At 34.8% G+C, this 21,108-nt stretch overlaps 1 protein-coding gene and 1 pseudogene across 3 annotated transcripts in view; both read left to right on the top strand.

Moving 5' to 3' along the window:
• The window catches only part of LOC125820984 (uncharacterized), a 443,574-nt gene that overhangs the window by 169,408 nt on the left and 253,058 nt on the right, over positions 1 to 21,108 (top strand). The window lies entirely within an intron of this gene.
• On the top strand, positions 4,974 to 17,784 carry LOC125820975 (sodium/hydrogen exchanger 8-like; annotated as a pseudogene). Its single transcript, XR_007442553.1, has 22 exons — positions 4,974 to 5,238; positions 6,238 to 6,288; positions 6,444 to 6,535; positions 6,691 to 6,768; positions 6,838 to 6,995; positions 7,191 to 7,292; positions 7,369 to 7,486; positions 9,116 to 9,168; positions 9,259 to 9,321; positions 9,974 to 10,018; positions 10,355 to 10,410; positions 11,704 to 11,889; positions 12,498 to 12,545; positions 12,715 to 12,822; positions 13,620 to 13,842; positions 14,589 to 14,888; positions 15,200 to 15,297; positions 15,734 to 15,865; positions 15,971 to 16,189; positions 16,301 to 16,507; positions 16,698 to 16,965; positions 17,408 to 17,784. The product of XR_007442553.1 is annotated as a sodium/hydrogen exchanger 8-like (transcript).

Below are 21,108 nucleotides of genomic sequence, written 5' to 3'. Positions count from 1 at the left end.
AGCTTTGCGAGATTGCTAATAGAGGTGAATGTGGGTAATGAACTGCCAGAAGAAGTGATGTTTCGAAATGAAAAGGGAATAGTTCTTACACATAAGGTGTCCTATGATTGGAAACCTTCCTTATGTAAACATTGACATAAGTATGGACATGTACAGGCAGAGTGTAGGAAGCTGAATCATATACCAAAAATTACTACTGGGACAAGGGTAGACATAAAGAGAATCAAGGCAAGGAAAAGACTAGCAGAAGAGCAAGAGATGGCTGCAGAACCATTCAGAAATGGTGTGGCTGAAAAACCAATCCCTGGGGGGAATGGTTAGTGTATTATGTTGGAATATAAGAGGTTTAAATGGCCTCTCTAAGCAGAAGAAGGTAAAACTCCTGTGCAATCAGCTTGAAGTGAACATTATTGGTCTGTTGGAGACTAAAGTAAATATGGAGTTTATAGCAGGTAATCTCTTTGGGGGGTTGGAAGTATCATACAAATCATTCTTCCCACTATAATGGAAGGATTTGGGTGATACGGGGAGAAGATATGTGAAGTAACAATTTGTAGTGAGAATGCACAAGTAATGACATGTTTTGTTAACTATATTCCGCTACAAAAGGAATTTTACATGACATTTGTCTATGTTTACAATGGGAGGGAGGAAAGGAAAGAATTGTGGAGGTATTTAACTCAAATAGGGGCTTGAATGAAGAAAGTCTGGACAATTCTTGGAGATTTTAATGTTGTTCTACATAGTGAAGATAGGCTGGGTGGAACAACTTCAGATTAAGAGACAAGAAGAGAATAGTGCAGGAACAACTTCAGATTGACCCTACATGTGTAGTACTGTTAGAAGAAGAGAATTTAAAAGGATGATCTATTTGGCGGAAATCTTAATGGCCCAGAGAAGCAAGTCTACTTGGTTGAAGCTGGGAGATGATAACACACAATATTTTCATGTTCTGATCAAGCAACGAAGGCTCCAGTAGGCAGTAACACAATTGCAGGATGGTAACTTGCAGGTTCAAACTGAACCTAGTTAGATTGTAGAAATTTTTGTGAACTATTACAAGAAGCTACTGGGTGAGGTGGGCACAATACCAAGACAAAAAGCTTCTAGTATGTTTTTGAAGAATGGGAAGACATTATTAGTGGACCAGCAGATGAAACTATTACTTGAATATACGATGAAAGAGGTAGAAGATGCTATCTTCAGTATCAAGACAACTAAGAGCCCTGGACCTGATGGGTACACAAGTGGTTTTTCAGAGATGCTTAGGACATTGTAGGGGAAGAAGTCACATATGCCATTTTGGAATTCATGAAGAATGGGAGAATGTTAGGGCAACTTAATGCTACTGTGATTACATTAATTCCTAAGATTGCGAAGCCACAAAATGCAAGTCAATTTCAACCAATCTCTTGTTGTAATGTGATTTATAAGGGTAAATCTAAGCTTCTAAGTGCAAGATTGGGGAAAGTGCTACCTGAGTTAGTAAATGAAACACAAGGATATGGTTTCCCACCTAAGTTTTACCAACTTGTAATGACTTTGTGTAACAACAACAAAATTCTCTATCAAAGTCAGTGAAGACTGTCATGGTTTTTCTGAAGGGAAGAGGGGACCAAGGCAAGGGGATCCTATCTTCCCATTGTTATTTTTACTGATCATGGAATATATGTCAAGGGCCTTGACAAAGATGGGGCAATTTTCGATTTCAAGCATCATCCTATGTGTAAAAAGCTGAATATGAACCATCTAATATTTGCGGATGATTTGATATTTTTTTGTAAGGGGCATGAAGAATCAGTAAAAAGAGTGGGAGAGGCCTTATCACATTGCTCCCAAGTTACTGGTCTAAGTCCAAACTCTGAGAAGTCAAGTATCTATCTACTTAGAAGGCGTGAAGGATGATATGAGACAGAGACTACTGGAGTTGACGGGATTTGAGATAGGCAAGTTCCCAATTCGGTATCTGCGACTTTCATTTTCTCCCAGAAAATGGACTAAAATAGAATGTCAACAATTATGTAAGAGGATAACTGACAAGATCAGAGCCGTCTCCACTATACATCTTTCTTATGCAGGCAAATTACAGATTATCAATTAAAAATTAAACTAAAATTAGTTTTTTTCACTTCCGTTAGAGAAAAAGGGTATATGTGTGTCATTTATATAACAGTAAGGGTATATATGTGTCACGTTCATAACGAGGGGTATATCAACTCTAAATGATAGTAAGGGTGTTTGAATTGTTTCTGATTGAAAAGCACCATAACTTTTTCACCCACTATAGAAAATTTAAACAACAACAGGATATAGACATGCAACGCACGTTCCCAGAACTAGTATAACTTAAATACAACCACACTCTAGGTTATGATTTGAAAAGTTATATGAATCTTTAACCTTTCCTTTTCCCTCCAACTTTGAAAATTACTCTTTCAATGACTTAAAAGTGTTCAAAGTTGTATTTATTTTTGCTACTCATGATGTCTACATATCTTCTTTGTGATAGGAGCAAAATGGTTGAGTCTTCAAACCAAATTTTGTTTGATTATAGCAATTATATATGTACAAATCAAATTATGGACCACTATTGGCAACTAACTTTGCATTTCTTTATCAGTCCCATTTTCTTTTAAATATGATTTTTATTTAGTCGAAGGAAAACTTTGGAACTTTGGAATAACAATAACGTTGTTTCCATGTGATTTATAGGTCACTTTCATAGCATGAAAACACTAGTGCTTGCATTATAATAGGTTGTCTACATCATACCTCTTACAGTGCGACCCTTCTCTAAATTTTGTTAAGGCGAAATGACTTGTGCATCATATAACCCTTTTATGTGTTTCTATTTAGTCAAAATATTCTTTAATTTGTGTATGTATATGCTGATGAGCCATTGCAAGCGGTAGAAATGTGCAAATTGATGCAAATGCACTACTTCTAAGAGATGATAGTGAACATTTTGGGAAACTACTTAGTGAACACCAACATTTGTTTGGGGATAGAAAAGATGGATTAATAGATATATGTTTGATACGACGAAAATATTATTTTTTTAAAAAGAAAGTCATGAAAAAATTGAGCATATTTTTCCATCAAAAAGAGAAAACAACTTCCGTTATGAATGTGAAAGTCTTTTCTTGTAATAATCTTAAAAATTAATTTTATATTACTTGTTCTAATAAGCACTTGAGCGTTATTATTATAATCTGTCTTGAGTACTCAAGATTTTTGTTAATATACTTTACAATTGGCTAATATAATTTATTATTAATTTTTATCTAGGTTGATAATTGAAAAAATATGTTTTGCTTATCAAATATCCGAAAATAATTTTCATGAAAAAAGATATTTTCCAAAAAAAATATTTACTATGAATAATTATTATGCTGGCATAAAACACACTATAAATTTTTTAAATGATTGGCCTAGGAAAGTTCTTATCGTTGGTCACAAATCTCACAATCACATTAGCTTAGAATAAAGTGAGATGTTGCCCTTTCAAATACTACCAATTTTTATTTTATTTTAAAAAAAATAGGTGGTGACAAAATTGAAAACATAAAATGAAAGTGAATAGAATGGCAACTCATTTTTTCACTTGCATCCAATTTGTTGTGAAGTGGATTTCATATATCTACATCATTATGGAGTATTAGGTAAGATTTGTCTAAATTCTTATTTTTTGAAAGAAAAAAAATCCTAAATCATAAGAACTATACAATATCACATGTAATTTTCTTTCTATTTGATGTTTGATATTTATGTTGAAATTTAATTATTTTAAATTAATATTTACATCAAGAAGTTTTACTTTTAGAAATAAGAATAAAGCGTTTACTATTAAAAATAATTTCGAACTTAAAATTTAAATTCAAAATCGCTGATTAAAAATGAATGAGACAACAAATCAATATCAAAAGCGGAGAAAGAAAAATAACATTTTTTAAAATTAGTCTTAAAGTTAATCACGTTAGTAAAAAGTAATCATCTTCAAATAATACGATATTATATAATATGAAATATATCTTATTTTATGTACGGTTGAATATACTATAAGAATAAATATATCATTTAAAGTTTAATACTAATATTTGCTGGGAAATCCCTCACGTCTCTTTAAATTAAAAATAATGAAAACATATTTACCACTTTATAATTGAGTGTGGGTTTCGGTTCGGGTTGTCTTGGCTACGAAATGGCAAGGCTTTTAACCCCAAATGTGGGACTTTCGGCGCCATATCATATATCATATATATATATAAAAGAGAACTTTAGGTCCGTCTACGTGGCGCCATCACAAACTAGAATTCTCTTTTAATTTTTTTATTTCTTCCAAAACTAGTCTTCCCCTTTCATGAAGAGTTGTAACTTTTATGAAAAGTTGCGACTTTAATTAAGAGTTGCGACTTTTATAAAAAGTTGCAACTTTTATAAAAAAATGTGACTTTTATGAAAAATTGTGATTTTAATGAAGAGTTGTGACTTTAATAAAGAATTGCGACTTTTATTAAAAGTTGTGATCTTTCCGAAGGGTTGCAACTTTTCCAAATAGTTATAACATTTTTGATAAGGCACAATAAACATTTGTTGTCTATAAATAGAGGAATTTCCTCTCATTTTAAAACAACTAAAATTTTGAGCCTCTTCTTCTTCTTCACAATTAAATATTTGTGTATTTTGCTCCTGTTGAATGACTCACTAACACCATTGTTTATGTTACAGATCCTGACAGTCATTAATTTATGCTTATGTTATTAAGGATAAATGATAAGATGTAATAATTTTCATTTTTCTTTACATTATTAATGTTTGTTACTACGCAATATTGTATATAAGATAATATAGTGTTTTAGTTTTAATGACTAATAAATTTTAAGTATTATTTTATAAATTTCGTAATATTAAATTTTCGTGCCAAGCCCGGTAATCTTGCTAGTTTGTATATATATAGCAGATGGAAGAAATAAATGGGTGGGAAGTACTCCACACACCATTTGTTTGAGCGATTCCCAAATTGAGCTATAATGGCGACAGTGGAGGAAGGTCCATTGCCATACAATTTATGGCAAGGAGAGAGCAGCAGCAGTTCTTCTTCTTCGAATCCATTAGATGCAGTACTATTTGGTGGAATGAGTTTGTTAATTGGAGTTTCATGCAGAACCCTCCTTCGCCGTACTACTATTCCCTATACCGTCGTTTTGCTCATAATTGGCATCGCTCTCGGCTCTCTCGGTTCGTATTTTCCTTCTCTTTTATGTGTGTACGTATTGTATGTCAACTGTTATATATCATGCTGCTCGCTTATGGGGGTTTTGCTATGGAGTTCATGTCTACTATTTGTTTTTACGGAAGTATGTGTGCTTCATTATCTGAAGGATCGCTTTGTTTACTGTTATCATGCTGCTCGCTTATGGGGGATGGGGTTAAGTAAGAACAATTAAGGATATTGATGATGATTATTGCTCCAAGAGCATGTAACATTTTCTCATTGACACATGGCGATTTAGAGCTTATAAGCACCTGGTTTTAAGAGAAAATGATAAAAATGAGCCAAAAAATAAAAGCCAATCCAAACAGGCTCTTTGTCCCATTTGTTTAAAGTTAAATTTTGGTATGCAGAGTTACCTGATACTTGTGCGGTAGAGGTAGCAGGTACCTGGTGTAATAGTTGAGGTTAGCATAATTGTATCTAGAATTTGGTAAAAAAAGCATAACCATTTATGAAAAAATTGAATAGAGTTCTAGTGAGAATGAACTCTAGGAAGGTAATAGAACTTTCCATATGTCTAAGCTTTGGTGGGCAGAATTATCCAGTACTTGTGCTTGTGGACTAGTAGAGATGTGCACAAGCTGGCTCGGACAACACCGTCATGAAAAAAGGAAGTAGAAGGCCTGTATCTCAATTCCAGTATGGCTGATAGAGATTTTCCGTGTTTTCTATGTGAATGAACCCTTCATATATGTTGTGATCTTGTTTTGTACAGAAAAATTGGGGAATAAATAGACAGATTTCTTTGTCTTCTGAGCATGCTTTCTGTGATTCTTTCTTGATGGTTATTACTGCTCTAAGAGCATGGAACATTTTCTTATGGACATGAGCTAGCATTTTTTCAATCTATTGTCTATTCTTAAGTGTCACTGTTGTTTGAATGTGTACAGTCATGTTGTGGTGCCTAACTGTTCTCGTATTTGGTTATTTATTTCTTTACTTACTTTCCTTTTTAAATTTAGAATTTGGGAGTATTTATCGACTGGGAAAGCTTGGGAATGGAATTCGAATATGTAAGTATAATTCAAATGTCTCTTTCAAATTTCTTAAATTTTAAAAATTCGAGGATGCTTCATCAAAAATTCGAGGATGACGTAAAATCATTTTGCAATTGTGAATACCTCTCATTATCTTATAAAGGTATATGCTTGTCGAATTGCTGCAACAGGGGCAGATATAGATGCTGATCTTCTATTAGCTGTATTCCTCCCTATACTGATTTTTGAGGGTGCATTCTCCATGGAGGTGCACCAAATAAAGGTTCTCTTCTCCTTAATTTTCATTCTATATAATCTCAAGGCTCTAGTTGCTGGTTGCTTGACTATATGCTTTAAGTTATTATGTCTACTTTTTTTACTTTGTATAAGCTAATGGAATATGTTGTTCATATCTTTAATATTAGCTGGCTTTGACAGAAATGTATGGCACAAATGCTTTTGCTTGCTGGACCTGGTGTATTGATTTCAACAGTCCTGATTGGAGCTGCTGTGAAGGTATACAAAGAAACTGTTTTTTTCTGGAAGTGGTTTCGCACTTGCTCAAACATTCATATGTTTCTACAGCTTGTTTTTCCATTTGACTGGAACTGGAAGACATCATTATTGTTGGGGGCAATTCTTAGTGCTACTGATCCTGTGGCTGTTGTCGCTTTGCTTAAGGATCTCGGTGCTAGTAAAAAGTTGAGCACTATCGTTGAAGGAGAATCTATGATGAACGACGGGTATAAACAATTGTTTCTCCGTGTAATTTCTCATGGTTCCCCTATATTTCATATTCATGTGCACATTTTTGGATGACCAAAATTTTCCACATAGAAGTGGACCTTCAGCCCCATGTTCTGTTTTTCTGTTTATGTTCCATTTATATATACACTGATTATTTTTGTCTACCTCTCTTCCTCCAATCATGTTTCCAGGGCAGCTATTGTGGTTTACCAGCTTTTCTATCGAATGGTTCTTGGGAAAAGTTCTGGCTGCATTGCAGTGGTGGAATATCTTGCAGAAGGCTCACTTGGATCGTAGGTATCATTATCTGGTTGGGTAATAACTTTGTGCTATTGTTGTTGAACTTAACTTACTCTTTTACTGCTACAGTGTCATGATCGGACTTGTGTTTGGCATAGCATCTCTTCTCTGGCTTCGGTTTATATACAATGACACACTGACAGACTTTTCGTTGGCTCTTACTGTGAGCTACATTGCTTACTACACAGTATGTACCTTGCTGATTTGAATCAGTTGTTATTTACATGCACTCAAGCTGCATATTGTCTTTCTAAATACTGGACGTGATATTTTGCAATTAATTTGTTTCTAATTGTTTCATTTTGGATTCATATGATTATCATATTGATTATTGATATCTACCCTTTGATGTGACATTCTATTATTCATCCCCTCCAGAAAATTTAAGATATTATAATTTGTAGGAAATAGTGATATTCGAGGATGGGGAAACCACTAAGGTTCCCCTTCTATATCTGTGGAGGGAGGGTTCGACAATGTACCCACTCTCCAAAATGTAGGTTGCGAGGAAGATCCCAGGCCAGCTGGTTTCTTTATCACCCAAATAGGAAAAGTTTCTAAAAAGTCACTGTGTTTGTGAGCAAGATCACATACAGCATGATAAGTGCTTCACATTAGGGGAACGCAAGTCAGGCAATTGCTTAGTATCGTGTCTGGATTTCATCAGATTTTTTGACCTTTGGAAATTTATTCCATCTTTGTAAGCTTAACACATCTGATGATCTTTCTCTTCGGAATATAGAAGGTTAGGTAATATATAATCCTTTCAGATACTGGATACAATTTGGTTGAATATTCTTGATTTAAGCCAACACATAGATGTTTTAAATGCATTCTCTCTCTCTCACACCCACACACCCACACCCACACCCATACATACACAGACATTATATCATTACATGTATCACACCCACACCCATACATACACAGACATGATTATTTCATTACATGTATACAATTCAAAGATTAGATGCATATAACAGACATAACAGACATTCCTAATAACATGGATCAATATATATATATATATATGCATGCATGCTTGCATACATACAATTATGTCCAATATCTTAGGAACGAAGTTAGAATCTGCTCTTTGCCTTTACATTCACACTAAGCTAGTCATTTGCTCTTAAATTGTTGTTAGATGTGCTCAATGTATCATACACCTCCTCCCTTTCCCCCTTCCTAAAAAACTAGAAAAAAGAATCGCGGGCATGATGGTTCAGAAACAGAGAGGGACAGAAGACTATAACTTGAAATGTGTTCAACTAGAAATCTTTCTGGATTTGACATATTATGAAGTCAGTAATCACTACATCCTTCATTGAATTAATAGACACCACTTTCATAATGTGCTACACTTCTTGACGTACAGTTTCAAGAAGTGTGACGTTGTAAAATTATCAATTTTTTTGACAACATTTTGATATGCACGATAATTTTCATATTTTTGTTGATAACATATTGACAAGCATGATTTATTTAAGGGTTAATCAAAAAAAGTACTCAAGTCTAATACCTCTTTGATGACTTTTTTAGTAATCTAAGATCTTTGACCCGCTTCATTCTACATAATTTTGTAAATCAACCAAGTACATGGATCATCAAATCTTTCAGTATTAAAAAGATCTTCCCTACTGCTCTCTACTTTAAAGGGTGACACGTTCCAAAATATGTTTATTTGCTAATTCGAGGAGATATTGTTTTTGCTTTTTCCTTAGCTTTTTGATAGTTCCATTGAAGTCCTATGTGTTTCTTCCAGTGCCATATGTACACCTTTAACCGGATTTTAATGCCTTATTATTGCTTATAGGCTCAAGAGGAAGCTGAAGCTTCTGGTATCTTGACTCTCGTGGCACTAGGGATGTAAGTTGTGTACTTCACTCCTCTTGCACATTCAGACGTTTGTGCGGTAAAGTGTGTAATTCGGTCTCTGATACTGAAACCTATTAATAGGGTTTTTGCAATGTCAAAGGATACCCATAGAGCTGGGGGGAAGCAGAGCATGCATGAGTTTTGGTATGTTTCTTTCATTGTGATATCCGTTAGCTAGATATAGATCTGTGTAGCAAACCAATGTATAGTGTGATAACTATTACACAGATTTGAGCATTGCCAGTACCTAATTGTTGCTCTGTTTGATGAGGTATTATTATAGATAATGTCTTCTAGGTGAGGCATATCTAACAGATGTATCTAGGGGAATATGTTGTAAAATCATAAGGTTGGAGTACATATACTATGAACAGATTTATCTAGGGGAATATGCTGCTACTGCTACTGCTACAACAACCCTACCCCTACCTTTCCTGCAACTACTCTCTTTGTGAACTCTTTGACTTTCCTAAATGAAGTGTTACAGGTTTCAGAAGTTGTCTTTTGTGACTCCTTCCAGCATTGGTTCTCTCACTCTGTTCTTTTAGGATCTTTTGCACATTGTTCCTCTCATCCTGTGGGTTATGTGTATTTTTTGATAGGACTGCCTAAAACATCATGTTTAAATCATGTGGATCTTAATAGCTTACTTATTATTCAAAACCATAACCAAATAATTATTTTGTTTTGGCTCCTTCTCTGTTTACTGCCTTGCTCTGAGATAGAAGAAAGGTGGGGGGGGCGCTAGAGTTGAACTATTTTTTTTACTTTACTTTTCCCACTAATTCTTTTGCAGGGAAATGATTGCCTACATTGCGAATACTTTGATATTCATATTGAGGTAAGACTCAGTAACAGTCCATTATAGAAACTAATGTTGTTTCTTTTCTTTCGTCTTAAACTCATTTTGTTCCTTTCTATGGTACTTAAGGAGATTTCCTGTTGTTGTATGCTATCTCCAATTAAAGCAATAGATCTTATTGCATTTGTTATTGTGCTACTCTTTTCTCAGGGAGTTGTATTTCCCCATTTTCCCTGTATTAATATCTAGTAAGTAGTGTTGTTAACACTTCCTGTTCTAAGCGTACCTGAAGGTCTCTTGGTGCATGGTTGGTTATTATCCTTTTTTTTTTGGTTATTGAATCAATAATGTTTCTCATATGCTCACTTCTCACAGTGGAGTTATCATAGCTCAAAGCATCTTCAGTATCGGATATCTCGACAACAATACAGGTAGTTCTTCCCCCTGTATTTATTATGTAATACTTCACTTTTTGTAGATTGTTAACAACTGTTTTCCTATTAGTTGAAGTGTGTGGTACGTGCTGCACATCACAATAAGTTGGCAAGCGTCCTGATTTTGGCACCCAATTGAGTAACTAGAAGAGTCTCAGTCATTTCTTAAATCATTTTCTTGAGAATCACAAGTAGTTGGTACTTTAGGAAGTGCTGGAACTTGGACGGTAAAAGTCGTGAGACTCATGTCCTGAGCCGATCGTTCTCCTGTTTCTGAATGTTGAATAATCACATTATTAGAAGGAAAACAATTAAGTACTTTGGTTAATTTTTAATGGCTATTAAATAATAAGGGAATTTAGAAAAAAAAGAACGTCGGACAAGGATGTTGAAGTAGTAGGTTGAGTAATTCCTATCAGTTACAGGAGTAATAAGTTGATTAATCAAGATCATTGAAGGTTAGAAACAAGGAGTATGAAAGTGGGACATAGCCTTTGGTTGTCGGACATGTGACCAGATGCATCTGAGTAAAAAATCTAGAACTCAATCAGGAGGATTTCCTGAGAAAACCAGAGTGATGAGATCCTAGGGAGACAGCAAGTTGAGGTATTTGTCACTGGACATTTCAGGAGATGCATATATTGATCACATTTCACATTTTATATTGAAATAACCAACTAACAAATTGCCAGAACCACTGACCAGCACCAAGAGTATGGTCTGAGAGAAAGCTGACCTTGGGAAAGATAAGTGCCGACCAAAGGCCAAAGACTAAGCACAGTTTCAACCTTATAAATCTAAAGCTTTAGATGGAAAGAAACCAGAGAATACATGAAGGCAGCAACCAATGCAAAGCCTGCAATTAACCAACAATGAACACCGGCGAAATCTTAGCTAACAACAAAGACTAGGCTATGATACCATATGAAGCCATAGATTTGGTGGAAAACTATCTTTATTAGGTTGTGCATATCAATAATATTAGTTGTAGTGTTATTTACATGAAGAACAAAATAGTGGGTATATACACTTAGGTTTCTAATTTATTTACTATTTATTATTTAACAGACCAAAGAAAGGGGGAAACAGGTAAAGACCCAAAGAATTACCATTGATGCTCATATGCATCAGACCTCAGGTTAGGTGTTGTTGAGCACCTGTCTAGTTTGTGAGATCCCTCCTTAGATGCATTCTTATTGAGATTTTCTGAACATTTTTCTTAGATTCTTTCCACTACAATAAATTTTCCAGATCAAGAAAATTTCTTTTATTTACACAGTAATAATGCAGGGAGATCGTGGGGCTATGTCTTTCTTCTCTATATCATTCTTCAAGTAGCTCGAACCATAGTTGTTTTTTGCGTTCTATCCTGCCCTTTGCTACTTCGGTTATGGTTTGAATTGGAAAGAAGCTATCATCATCATATGGTCTGGTTTGAGAGGAGCTGTTGGTTTGGCACTCTCCCTATCTATTAAAGTAAGCCCTTCTCTGCTCACTTCTGATTCCATATGGTTTCCTGTATCATTTAACTTGAGGCTTAGATTCAAATGTGCACCGAAGATATATTATCATTTTGTGTTGAGAATAATTTTTACTTTCATTACTTTCTTGTCTAGTATGATTTGTACTGGTATGAAATATACTCCTAAGATAATAGGGTGTATAATGTGTAGATACCAGTACAGTATTCTGCTCCATTAAGTACTGATGCACTTTTCGGATTGCTTTTATTGGTAGGTATACCCCCCTCCCCCCAAAAAAAATAAAAATAAAACTAAAGTATAAATAAATAAAAATAACAGTAAAAATAAAATAAAATGGAGGCTTGCTGCTTCAATTTAATTTGAAGCGACAGACTAAGCGGTTAAACTCAGTATTTATGGAGAAGATACCTTTGATTTGATATTGTACATCAATTAGAGTTAGAGCAATAGAACTTATCACCGAGTAACCTAATTGTTTGAGAGCATAAGAAGCTGATCATTTTCTCACTTATTTGTCAAGCTTTATGAAGCATATAGAGGGATGATATATTTTCTTTTACTTAATAACATTTACACATGGTTTTCTTTCTTAATTTCCAGGATGCTAGTGGTGATCCAAAGTATCTCAGCTCAGAAACTGGAGCTATGGTATGTTTTTATTGACGAACTATTGCAATATAGCAACAGTTCATTTGCCCTGCTTTTGGAACTCATTGATTCATTGCCATAATTTACTTGTAGTTTTTAAGCATCTATTGAAGCTTAAGCTATCAACTTTCTTTGACATGCAACTGAAACTCTTTTCTTTATGGTACAGTTTGTTTTCCTCACTGGTGGAAGTGTGTTACTGACACTCATTATCAATGGATCTACCACACAATTACTTCTAAGTCTCTTTGGTATGGATGCTCTATCAGAAAGTGAGGTAAAGTTCTGGTGTAATTGAAGTTCTCTTGTATTGAGGAACTTACCTGCCCTTGATATTGTGATTCATGATGTCATTTTATTTAGTTTCACGTTGAGTGTTCAATATCAGCAATTACCCTTTTCATTGAAAACTTGAAGGCCCTACCTGTGCTTTTGTGTATATTAAATCTTAGCAATCAGCTTTTGGTGTTATGGATTGAGAGGAATCAATGATGTTCGGGGAAAAGGAACATTTTTTACATAACTTGAAATATAAGTTCCTGTATTTAGTAATTATGTGCAGAATTCTCCAATTTTTTTTGGAATGTATAACTTGATAGACTTGGTAACATCACTGCAGGAAGTTGGATGTGAACTAACCTACGCTCCGCTTGTACTAATCCAAAGCATCACCTTATTGTTGTCTTTCTCTATTTTATAAGATTGCATTTACTTAAAAAGTGAGTACTATGCTACCTGCATGTCTTCAAACCATCACATCCTCTGATCCTCACTTTGTTCATGGCCTTTGTAAGCCTCTCAATGCACAAGGATCATCAGTTTGAACTCATATTAGTCCTATTTCCTGATAATATATTTTCATGTAAATATGAAAAGAAATATCTGTAGAGAATTAACAGTCAAAATTATATCTGCAGAGAATTAGCTAGTTCATTCTGGTCTTTGTTAAATTCAAATATGTGGCAAATTACTAAGAAACATACCTGGTGTACTCAACCACTGCTTGTATATCCATATTTGAGATGTGGTCTTTTGTTGCGAGAGCCATCCTGCTTATAGTACAATTTGTTTCAGAAAATCATGGTCAATTATGCAAAGCATCAACTATTGAGAAAAGCTGAAGAGTTTTCCCGAATCTGTAGTGGAAGCAATAATCCTTTTGATTGGATAACTGTTGGAGGTTATGCCACATGCATAAAAGATGTCTGTGAAGACACAGTTTGGCCTCCCTGTACCACCAATCATGGCTATCTAGAAATAAATGATATGAAGACTATGAGAGTATGCTTTCTGAAAGGTCAGCAACTGCATCCAGACTAGTTGCTCTATAGTTTGCTCTTACAACCTTTCTGGTGTCTGGTACCTGCATTTCTCATCTGGGCTTTCAGCTTCCCCCTTGCTTTCTTTTGTAAGTGTTGCATATCAGATATTGCTTCTCTGATCTATTTGATTGATAGGTTATTGATGTTGTACATTGATCATGAACTAGGGCCCTTATTTTGTAAGTTAAAATATTTTCAGTCTGTTCCTATGAAAGACCTGCATGTTCTTCTCCTCCAAAATCCAAGGAATATAAGGAATGAAGAGTTAGAAAGCAGTGTGAAGTTCTCTAATAAGCTGAACCTTGACTATTTTGACCATTTTTTACATCAGGACCCGATTGGTAGGGGATACTGTGAGCTTACATCATGCAGAAATTTGCTTCTAGAACATTTATCTTCTTTACTGTATCTCTGCATCCCTTCTTGGTAACGTTTCAATATTTCATTAAAAACTAGAGCCTCTATTTTCCTCTGCTAATAGGAGTAAGCATGCAATTCCATCTTGTCCATAAATCTTAAACACATACATGCGATCTTGAAGTTTTGCCACCTCGAAAATCCTAATAGATAAGTAAGGCGGTACACTTGATTTCTTTTTGTTCTTCATTTAAATATTCACCCTGTGGACTTTATTCAAGGTGACACTTCTTTTCTCCTTTTGTCTTCCATTCTTAATGCCTTTACATGAGGCTTCAGTTATTTGCATTTGGTTTTGCTACAGCTACTCGTGAGGCTTACTGGTCAACATTCAACGAGGGGAGGATAACTGAATCCAGTATTAGTGTTTTGATGGAGTCAATAGATGAGGCAATCGATCTGGCGACTCAGGGATTACATGACTGGAATTATATTTCTACTCGCCTCAAGTTTCCAGGATATTATAAATTCTTCAGCACAAGTGTTTGTCCTCCCAGACTGACAAGGCGGTTTGTGCTAAAGAAATTACAGGATAGTTGTCATATATGCTCTGCATTTATCCATGCTCACAGAATCGCAAGACAGCTTCTTCTTGACTATACTGGTAAGAGTGAGTACCATCTTCAGATAAAATGAATGTGGCTGATACAGTAGGTAGACATTGCGGAGTAGTTCTTATATGTAATCAGATTCTAACAGCAATGATTTTGTATGTGTGCTTTTTCTTTCTTAACATCAAATGCCAAACTCCTACACTTTGAGAGTTGTGCCTCCTGTTCGTAAGAGGTCCTTTTTTCCTCTTGAGTCTTTGCCTTCCTTTGTTGCACAACTCTAATGTGAATCTACGTCTTCGTGGATCTGGGAGTTGTGGAGTTGGCTCCTGAAGTCATCTAACAATCTCTCTACATTTTAAAGGTGATAATGGAAATGCTGCAATAGTTGTTGCTGAAAGTGAAGTCGAAGAACTAGAAGCAAGGAAGTTTCTAGAAAATGTCAAGAATTCAATGCCTGAGGTTTGTGAATGTTTTTGTGGTAATCATGCATTGTAGCTCTTGTTTAGATAGCTCATTGACCAATTGATTGTCAAGAGTTCGCAACATGGTTTTCTTAAATTCACGTCTACTTGCTGGTGGAATATAACACTATGCATGCTCTGCAGTTGTTCGAATTAGAGGATGTTGAGTTGCGCATCTGAGCTTCCTTCCTTCTGACCAGAGTGGGTCGCTCAAATGTTAAGCACCCTCCACCTCCAATCTTGAGGTTGTGGGTTTGACTTTTGTGTCACCGAGGGAGTGGAGTGCGGAACTCCTGGGGAGGGGTCAAAAAAAGTATCTAAAGACGATGTGCAAAATCATCCTATGAGCAATTTTCTTATAAAAAAAATTAAAACCATGCAAGCTAATCAGACACGTTCATCTAAATTAACCCTTTTAATTCTGTCCATTCTAGATCATACATCAAACCGAATCAAGGCAAGTTACATTTTCAATGCTGAAGTGTCTGGATAAATGTCTCAGTAATATGGAGAAAGATGGGATTTTAACTGAGAAAGTTGTGCTGCATGTACATGATTTGCTTCAGGTAACTGTATTTCATGCGTCAATTTCCAGCGCCATAGCATTGTTTTTGTGTTATGCTTATTGAATTATTTTTATTGTGTATAAATGTTTTTCAACTCCAAACTAGAATGACCTTGAAAAGCTCTTGAGAAGTCCTCCTTCAGTAAGGATCCCAAAGCCAAGAGATGTCCTAAGTATACATCCTTTGTTGGCAAACCTTTCTCCTGCTATTCAAAGTGATTTGGAATGCTCCGTGAACAGTATATTGAAGACACCAGGTTGTACACTCTACACCAAGGGTTCCAAGCTGACAAGTGTTTGGCTGATAGGAAATGGATCAGTTAGGGTAAGTAAAGGATGCATAAAGCATCTATCCAAGAATCTATATTTCCAGATAGCTAGCATTAATTGTATTTATGTTTGGTCATTGAAAAAACTTTCCTTCTTTCTTCTCCAGTCGAGAAGGAGCCCTTTTCCTATTCATTGTCATGTGGATTCAACATATCATCGAGGAAGTGTTTTAGGTCTATATGAGGCTCTTGTCGGAAAGCCATATTTGAGCGATATGGTGACAGATTCTGTGGCTCTCTGTGTCGAAATTAAGCTGGAGTTGATCATTTCAGTACTGGCCCGTGGAAATGGCATAGAAGAACTGTTGTGGAAGGTGATCTTTGACAATCTTTCCATGACTCTAAGTGCAACTCAAGCATTTATGTTATCAGAAACGTCACAAATAAGTACTGTTGTAGTTGAATGTAGATGAGAAAATGCTGCTGTCTAGAGTGGCTTCAGATCAAGTTCTTCATAAACAAGGTACAATATTTTCGGAATTTAATGATCAATCTCATGTGCAGGAGTGCACCATTGTTGTGTCTAAGCTCTTGGCGCCTGATATGTTTAAGAAATTCTCAATGCAAGAAGTAAGAAGTATTGTTGATGAGAGATCAGTCATGAATACTTTCTCAAGTCAAGAAGTAATAGAAACTTCTCATCTTTCTATCAACTTCCTGTTAAGTGGTTGCTTGAGAGATCAAAGTACCAAACAACTTATTGAGTGCCCAGCAGTATTACCATGTTCCATTTTGAGTGAAAGCATCCCGTACAGCAGCGCCAATGGAACGGGTAGGTCTCCTCATCTGAACTGTTAATATCAAAGTTTAATTCCTTGTTAGTTTGAACAATAACACTCAGCAGAAAAAGTGATTTTTCTTCATCTTCTTTGTTGAGACTGTCACATCGTCAAATGCTCATTAGCCTGTACGCTTCTTCGTGCTGTTTATAAGCTTTGCTGTCATAAGGTTCTACTCTAGTAAGGTTGTTTTTGCATTGACTGGATGCTCATGAACATTGACTGGATGCTCATGAATAAATGTCTGTTAAAGAAAAGAAAGAAAGAAAATGGTTGCAGAACTTACCCGACCGCTGGTTGTCTCCTACTATTAGTTGACTTCTTTCTTACTTTAAGCAAATACTTAGAACCTAAGGGAAGTAACTATCAAGGGTGTCTTCCTTGAAGTATTCCTGTAGTATGGTTTTCTAACTTAGATGCTTGGTGCTTTTGTAGCTGAGAGTTCTGGATCATGTTCTTATTCAAAGTACAAAGTTGTGAAACCAGCAAGGATAGTTCGAATAGACATTTCAGCAGTATGAGAGTTGGCCATGCAAAACTTTAGAAAGAAGCAAAAAATTGGTAAGCCAAGGAGATAACACAATGTCTAACATTGAATTGCGTGGATTAGTTGGTCGTAGCTTTTTCATTTTTCAAGAGTGTACTTGCTGTCGTTCTATGACTTCACTTTTCCATCACGAAAAAGCTGTAAAGTTACTTGGCTTCATTATTCTCTATGCCGGGGCTAAGATTGTATGCCCATTCTATTTCTGATGTCAGTGCAATTTACACTGCTTGATAATTTATGTAAAAAGTCTGCAGTTGCAATATTAGTATATACTCCTTAATTGTACTGCTTAAAAATCAAGGTATAAAACCATTGCATGTTTGAGTTTTCCTCCAGAGTTCTACACTCTGTGTGTGACCAAATGTTAATCTTTTCAGCAAGTGGAAACTTCACTCTTGGAGTTTTTGCATGTCTGCACTTTCTTTCACCATGAAAATTAGCAACATGGATATATTTCTGTCTGGATTCTTAACAGGGTTGCTATTGTATATTCCATTGTTTCTTTTGTTATAAAAGATATTGAATACTCATCTGATCAACATTCGTCTTTACTACTTGTGTACTGCTTATGGAATTTAATTCCATGGGATTGTGCTATTGGACGATCTCATCCGTTCACATATTACACAAACATGTTTTTGATTTCTTCGGATATATACATGATTCTATTTGTGCACATTTCAGTAAATCGACTATTGGCTCTACAACGATTGTTAAACGTTACAAATATTCATCTATATATGGTTAACATTCATTTTTAAGGACAAGTTCCTACAAAGTAAAGTAATTTAGTTTGAATTTATTGAAGTGTGCGACCATCTCATCTAAAGCTTAAGTTGTTAGAGAGAATACACTTTTATTATTTATATGTTTTCTCAACACGCCTCCTCACGTGTGGACCTTATTGTTTTATTTCATGAATCAAACATGTGAAAATTCTTTTTAATATGGGTGACTATGAGATTCAATCTCAGGACATTTGTCTGCTCAGATATCATGGTGAAGTGTATGACCATCTCATGTATGCTTTGATTACTTAATTGTATTCTCCATAGAACTTTTAGGAGCTGTTTATTTTAAAGGAAATTCATAGAGTGCTGTGATGGTCGATTGTTTTACTTGAAGTATTATACTTGTTATTTTTCAAGGGAAAAAAAGTTATCTTCTGCTCTCCCTGTCTAGGTTGGTAAAGGGCCGGTGGATTACCTGGAAGCTAAGTCAAAGATCTCGGTGGTTTTGTGAGTGGTTGATAAACTGTGTGCAGTTTCAACCTGTTGCTTGGACTTTTCAAAAATGTCAACGAGTGTGTGTTGGATTCGCCAAAAGTAGTGTATTTTTGAAGAATTCGAGACGGGTGCGGCATCAAAAGTGAAGAGTCCGTGCAACTAAGGTTTCAATAAGACTATGCTACAAGGTTTGTGTAATTCGTATTCCTATCCCTCCTTATTTCCTTTAATTGTACCAGATGTCTGATATTTGTTTTGGGGTTTGATTATTTCGTATTTGTGCTGAAAAGGTCCATTTGGGAGGTAAAGCTCTCTGACCAAAGGCGACTCATTCTTACCCCACCATATGAGTATCATATATCATATATAAAAGAGAATCCTAGACCCGCCTACATGGCGCCACCACAAACCAAGATTCCCTCTTAATTTGTTTTATTTCCAAAATTAGCTTTCGCTTTCCTGAAAAGTTGCGACTTTTATGAAGAATTGTGACTCTTATGAAAAGTTACAACTTTTATAAAAGGTTGTGACCTTTTCGATAAGACACAAAAAAACATTTGTTCACATTATCTTTTGTTTTCTATAAATAGATTTCCTCTCATTTTAAAACAATGAAAATTTTGATCTTCTTTTTCTTCTTCTGGACAGTTAAATAATTGTGTACTTTGCTCTTGTTAAATGACTCACTGACACTATTTTTTTGTATCAATATACTGGTGAATAGAATCGTTCTTTCCTGAGAGGATCTATTCCTTTAAATCTCAGGTACTAGGGGGAATAAGTTCCTTAAGGGGACAATGTGCATTCACTGGGCTCGATTTTTTCCATTATGTTTCATTGTATTGTTACAAATCCTGGTATGTTTTTACAATCATTAATTTATGCTTATATTATTAATTGTTATTTTTGAGTACATGCTTTAAATTTTGTTGTTTATGTTTCTGCAATATTATTGTTTTAAGTATTTGTTAGTACATATTAAATAAAAAACGTTAATTGAGTATTCAAACAAGTTTTCTCTACTGAAACTGTTGAAGGTACAATAAAAAAACTCTTACAAATCTCTAATTTGTTCATTAACAACGTCATTTCTTCACATACAAGGATGAGATTTTGTGTTCTTTAGAAAATCCTATGAGAGTTAATAACTTTGCATGCCCATATATTTTTTTTATGTTGTTGTTATCTATTTTTACTAAATTTTATCACTGGATATTCAGAGGCGTATCCAAGGAGGGGTCACCGGGTTCACGTGAACCCATGCTCCCCTCCCGAGATCATATATAGTAGTGTTATATTTTTGAAAAATATTGAAATATAGATGTGTGAACCCATATTCGGAGTATCATATAATGTGATGATGACTGAGTGCACCTCTCTACGTGACGTTAGAAATTTGAATTTTATATTCATCTTGTTTTATTTTTCTTTGTAAAATTAGATAACACCTCTCTAAATGGTTATTGGTAACACTTTTGACATTTTAATTAGTTGTGGACCTATAATATTAATTTTAACGGTTTTCAGTAATAAGAACCTAAATGTCCAACCGATCAAATTTATATTTTAGATCAACCTTTTTGTAATAATGCACCCATCATCCCGAAATCCTGGATACGCCTCTGTGGATATTATGAGTACTTTAAGGATTGAATGTTGATTGAAATGTTAGTCAATGTTTTGACGTATGTTATTTTAAAACATGAGAACTTTTATGGTTAGAATGATTTGTTATCATCATTGGATATCTTATAGTTTACCCCCTTTAATGTATGCTTTTTCTCGTTGTTTTGTTGTCTCCTTAAAATTGTATTGATTATTTTTCGTTTGGTATGTATATAATCTTACTTGGACAAAGTTCTCATTAAGCTCTACTAAATATTTTTGGTGTGAGTTATGACTATTTTCAGCAAGCTTAATTTGAAGAATATGAAACAAAACCTGCTATAAATAAAAGTAATATCTTAAGCTACCAATGATATGTCTATTAACATTGGTTTGTTGTCCTTTATGTCCCAAGTAATTGCTGAGCATTTGAGTTATCTAGGTTAGACTCATTTTTAATTTTATAATGTTCGAGAATATTTCTTTAACATGAGTCTAGAATCTAACATTTTGATCTACTTGTACTTTCATAATGCAATAACTATACATATATATTTCTGAAAAGGTCATAAAATTGCATTGATGAAGCATCTAGAAGGGCCTTCAGAGCAGCAATTTAATGAAGAATGAATTTCTAAAAGGGTCAACAATATTATTTTGCTGTTGTTTCAAATTTATTTTTCTCCTTCTATAAATTTTGTTAGAGTAACAAAGTAACAATAACGAAATGTGGTGAACGTTTGACCTCAAACAAGTAG

This window comes from Solanum verrucosum, unplaced genomic scaffold, assembly GCF_900185275.1.
Source record: "Solanum verrucosum unplaced genomic scaffold, falcon-dt-bn FXZP01000232.1, whole genome shotgun sequence".
In the NCBI taxonomy this organism is placed as follows: Eukaryota; Viridiplantae; Streptophyta; class Magnoliopsida; order Solanales; family Solanaceae; genus Solanum; species Solanum verrucosum.
This window is presented reverse-complemented; position numbering and strand designations above follow the sequence as displayed.